A 6,000-nucleotide genomic window follows, 5' to 3' on the forward strand; every position below is an offset into this window, starting at 1 on the left:
TTATATAAATAAAGAAGGACCTAATAGAATAAAGTACTTTACTACCGAGCGGGCTATACTACCGAGCGGGCTACTTTTACTAAGAACTATACCACTTCTATAGATATAGCTATATAACTACTATTATAGCGTGTATTGTCTTTAAACGAGACTAAACTAACCTTAGCTGTCTAGGCCAAGAAACGCGACGTGATAATCACGAATCGACTTGCTATAAAGGTATACGATACGTCTCGAACTATACTAGGGTATCGATTAAATAGACGACCTCCTCGGGTGACTACGAGCCTAATTCGAAGAAGCTTATAGAGCTAGAAGAGAGGGTAATACTTGAGTATATACTCGAGCTAGATCTTAGAGGTTTCCCGCTATTAAAGGCTAGTATACGAGTAATAGCCGATTCATTACTATAAGAGAAGGGTCTTAAGCCCGCTAGTCTTAATTAGATAGACAGGTTCATTAGGCGGCATCGTGAGCTAAAGGTTCGTATAACACGTAGATACGATTGTTAGCGAGCCCTAATAGAAGATCTAGATGTTATCGAGAGGTAGTTCTTACTTATACGTAATATAAAGGAGAAGTATAGTATCCTTAACTAGGACACCTACAACTTCGACGAGACAGGGTTTATAATAGGTGTTATTACGTCTTAGAGCGTCGTTACGGGTTTAGAAAGGCGTAGTAGAAAGAGAAAGGTCGTTTAATAGGGCAATAGAGAATAGGTAATAGTAATTAAGACTATCTATATAGACGGAATAGCGCTCCTACCCTACGTTATCCTTATAGGTAAATAGTACGTTAGTACCTAGTACTAAGACGGTAACTTAGGTCTAGACTAGACAATCGGGCTAATAGAGAACGGCTAGACTAATAATAAGTTCGGTATACGGTAGCTAGAGCATTTCTAGAAGTATACTATAGCTCGTACGACTAGGGTATAGAGACTACTTATTATCGATAGCTACGAGAGCTATAACTCGAAGGCAATCTATATAGATAGGTTGATAAGGTTCAGAGAGACACGATGATAGCGATCGCAGGAAACGACCAGGAGCAGGAGAGTAACGAGTGGAAGGAGGTCTGCAGGAAGGCAGAAACAATGGCAATGGCAGGAGATGGCGAGCACCCAGAAAGAGCACTTAAGGGGATGATTTTGGAGCTCCTTGGAGGGCTAAAGGCACTAAGGAGCCAAACAGGACAGATCATTAACAGGACAGTAGCAGCAGCAGCAAAGAAGAGGACACAGGAAGGCCAGAAACTAAGCCAACCAACCTGGGCAGCAGTTGCATCCCAAAACCCTCCCCCCCAGAAAACAGCTATCAAGGTCTACATTTCCGACCAGCAAGAGCAGAAAGAGATTGAGGGCCTGTCAGGCAAGGAGATCATACAGAAGATTGGGATACAAGGCATCATTGGAGCCAGGAAAGAGAAGGGAGGTGTCCTTAAGCTGTTCACAGCACAGGAGCAAGACAGGAAGAGGCTAGAGACACAGAAGGAGTGGACAGTCAAACTAGGCAAGACGGCTAAGGTCTCACACCAACAAAATATGGTTATTGCCCATGGGATGACCACAAAGTTTGACATTGAAGGAGACCTTAAGAGGCTGCAGGACCAGAACCAGGCTGTATGCCCAGGGCTACAGATCACAAAAGCAGCATGGGTCAACAGAAAGACAAAGGACACAAAGAGAGAGTCTTCTCTAGTGCTCTGGATAGGCACTGTAGAACAGGCAAACACCGTGCTTGACAAGGGCATCTTCTGGGAATGCGAAAGAATGGACACAGAAATCCATAGAAGCACCCACAGAATACTGCAATGCTTCAAGTGCCAACAGTATGGTCATATCTCTACTAGATGCCCAAGCCAAAAGGACACTTGTTCCCACTGTGCTGGTAGCCACAAAGTACAGAATTGCACAGCCCCAAAGAGTGAAGCCAGATGTGCATGCTGTGGAAAGAAACACCCTTCCTGGTCCCAAGACTGCACAGCTAGGATTGAGGCAAAGAGGAGGGCAAGAGAAGCCAGGATCAACACCCCTATCAGATTCCAGACAGGGACAATCACCCAAGAACCCCTCAGGACTGTCTACAACCCTCTGAAAAGAGGCAGAACAGAAGAGACCACACAGGCCCAAGGCCACCCTGCTATGGGTAGACCAAAATCAATTGTGGTTGCAGGAAGAGACCCGTCACAAAGCAGGCTCAACCTTACCACAATCCCAAATAGCAGCCAGTAGCAGGAAGCACGAGATGACCAGCAGGAGACCAGCATGGATGAGTCATGATTGAGACACCTAATATTACCACTATCCAGTACAACGTCAACAAAAGCCAGCACAAGGTCCAGAGAAGCTTTCTCCAAGCACTGGACCCAAAGAAACACCTAGTTATTGCAGTCCAGGAACCTTGGATCAACAGCAAATCTAACAGACCATCTACTGCTAACGACCCAAGGTATCACACACTCCTAGCCAAACAAGGCACCCCTAGAACATGCATGTACATCAGCAAAGAGATGGCAACAGACAGCTGGGAACAAATCCAACAGGAAGGGGGAGACATCACCTCAGTCAGACTCAACACCAACCAAGGCAGCATCCACATCCACAGTGTATACAACCCACCCCCCAGCTCCAGAAGCAGCACCCAGCTGGGCACACTACAACAGCTGCCAGACATCCTGCAGAGTGACTCCCAACACATCGTGCTGGGAGACTTCAACTTGCACCATCCTGCATGGAGATCAGACTTTGCACCTGCCCATCACTTCCTAGCTAACAGACTCCTCTCCACTACCCAAAGCAACAACATGCACCTAGTTACCCCAAAGGGCCTAACTACCTGGTCACAGAGAGCAAGCTCAAGCACCATTGACCTGTGCTTTGCATCACATGACCTGCAGCAGAAGGTCACCAGATGCTGGGTTAACCAGGACTTGGAGTCCTCATCAGATCACCTCCCAATTCAGGTGGAGTTTGAAACACAGACACAGCAGGAAGGAGACCTAGAACCTCAGCTGGCCTGGAAGGCAGCCAACTGGGAACAGATCAGACAAGACCTGGAACAGAAGCTAGCTGGACTAGAGACCAGGAGACTGGAAACAGCCTTAGACATAGACCAAGCAGTGGCAGAACTGGTTAGAACAATGCAGGAAACTGCGGCAGCCCACACCAGAGAAAAGAAACAGTCACTGTACCAGAAGCCATTCTGGACAAAGGAATGCTCAGAGAAGGTCAAGGCAGCCAGGCAGGCCAGGAGAGCCCTTACCCAGAGCCACTCCCAGGAAGCATGGGACAGATACAACCAGGCAACCAGAGACAAGAAGGCCCAGATCAAGAGGGACAAGATGCTGGAGTGGAGGTCAACAGTTGGATCCATTACCCAGAATCCTGAGAAGATGTGGAAACTAGCAAAGTGGGCAAGACAACCCACACAGGACAGAAACATGCTGCCCCAGTTTCCAAACATTGAAGACCAGGAAGGAGTAATCCAACACACTCTCCCAGGAAAGGCACAGGCATTGGGGAAACATTTCTTTGGCACACAGGTAGAAGCTGACCTGCAGGATCTGGAGGGCAGTGTGTATCCAACACCACTAGAGCAATCCTGCACAGTGGGAGAGGGAGAGATCAAGAGCATCATTAAGAGACTCTCAGGAAACAAGGCCCCAGGACCAGATGGGATTCCAAACTTGTTCATTAAGACATGCAAGGACCAGATCTCCCCTGCACTGTCAAACATCTTTTCACAGTGCATGGCCCAAGGACACTGCCCTAAACACTTCAAGGAGTCACTGACTGTGGTCTTGAGAAAACCACAGAAAGAGGACTACACAAAGCTAAAGGCATACAGACCTATTGCCTTGCTCAAAACACTAGGCAAACTCCTGGAAAAGATCATAGCAGAAAGGCTGACAAACCTAGCTGAAGAACATGGAATCCTTCCTGAAGAACAGATAGGAGGCAGGAAACAAAGATCAACACTAACAGCTGTGGAACTTATCACAGAGCAGATCAAGACCCTATGGCACTTTGGGAACAACAAAGCAGCCACACTCCTCTCACTAGACATATCAGGAGCCTTTGACAATGTCTCACACCAGAGGCTGATCCACATCCTGAAACAGAAGGCTATCCCTAACTGGACAGTCCAGTTTATCCAGTCCTTCCTCAGAGGCAGAACCACAAGACTAAGACTGGGCAGATACAAATCTGACAGCATGCCTACAGAGACAGGAATCCCACAGGGATCAACAATGTCTCCAATCCTGTTTCTCCTCTTTATGGCAGACCTGCCAGCAAAGCTAAACTCCAGAAACACATCAGCCTCAGGGTTTGTAGATGACACAAACATCCTAGCCTGGTCAGACAGCACAGAAGAGAACTGCAGAATCTTGCAGAAGAAACACAAGGAATGTGAGGAATGGGCCAGGAAACATGGAGCCAGATTTGCCCCAGAGAAGTATCAACTCATCCACTTCAGTAGAGCCAGAAACAGACACAATATGCAAGCCCCAATCACTATTCAGGGACACACAACAGAACCCTCAAGTGAATTAAGGGTGCTAGGAATATGGATGGATCCAAAGCTCAGCTGGGGACCACAGGTCAAGAAAGCACAGGCAAGAGCAGACAACAACAGGCAATCAATTGACAGGCTTACAGCCTCCACATGGGGAGCCACATTTGCGAAAGCAAAGGTTATGTACAAGGCCATTGTGAAGCCAGCCATGCTATATGGAGCCCAGATCTGGTCAGCCCAAGACAAGATCCCAAAGAGAATTGCAGATCCCATCAGCAGAGCCCAAGCCTCCTGTCTGAAAAAGGTGCTTGGAGCATACAAGTCAACTCCAACAAGGGTGGTCGAAATGGAGTCTGGCTCCCCACCAGCCAAGCTCTACCTTCAAGGGTTGAGATACCAGTATGCAGGAAAGACGTCTGCATACCCAGCCCAGCTAGTAATCCAGAAGGCAGTCAACAAAATCAGGAGCCAGTGCACAAGAAGGCACAGACAAGCAAGACCCAATCCAGCCCCACAGAAGCAGCAGGACCTGCAGAAGTTCAAAGAACTAACAGAACAGCTGCACCTAGCCCAGCAGGAACAGGACAGAAGGGCTCAAGGGAGAGGATCAGCAGCCAGCCAAGGGAAGAAGCAACAGTCTCTAGCTGAAAGGATGGCAGGACTCCTCTGGAAGACTGAATGGACAAGAACCCCACAGAGGCCAGGAACCCCAAAGGCACTCCAACAGTTTGGTAGCCACAACTACCTACTGTACTCAGACCTGACCAGGTCAGAAGCAAGCATAGCAATACAAATCCGCTCTGAACACATCGGAGTCAGGGCATACCTGCATCAGAGAAAAGTCCCAGGTATCGAAGACAAGAGTTGCCCATGCGGCTACCTGTCCCAGAATGTCGAACATAGACTTCTGGTTTGCAAAGAATGGAGTACAGGGAGAGGTGAATGGAGGGCAAGGGCAAGGAACAGAAACTTCCAAGCCATGATCAGCAATAAGGGAGACCTCCAGAGAATTACAAGGTGGATCATCCACCAAGGATTTTTGGAGCAGTTCTCTCTTACTAGGGAAACAGAGAGATGGATTGAGGAGAGAAAGAAGGAGGAGGAGAGCAGGAAGAGGGGGACAACTCCAGGGTTGCAGACAAGGTAGTCAGAGGCTAACCACCATGACACTAGTGCACCCTAATGGAAGGAAAACTGAGAACTCATGGCAAGGAAGCTATTAGAGAAGGAGAGGAGGTTTTTACCTAGGAACAGGTTTCCTACCTTATGTAGTAACATATATAGACATAAACCCGCATAGGCCGGAGGGCACCACAACGGGTAAATGAATCATCTATCTATCTATCTATCTATCTATAACTCGAAGGCATTCTAGAATCTATATAAGGAATACAAGATCTTGGCCCTATATATACTATCGTACGCCTCGTACTTACTCTAGCTATTAGATGTAGGTTACTATTCGCCTTTAAAGAAGGTA

This window comes from Fulvia fulva, chromosome 11 (genome assembly GCF_020509005.1).
Source record: "Fulvia fulva chromosome 11, complete sequence".
Taxonomy (NCBI): Eukaryota; Fungi; Ascomycota; class Dothideomycetes; order Mycosphaerellales; family Mycosphaerellaceae; genus Fulvia; species Fulvia fulva.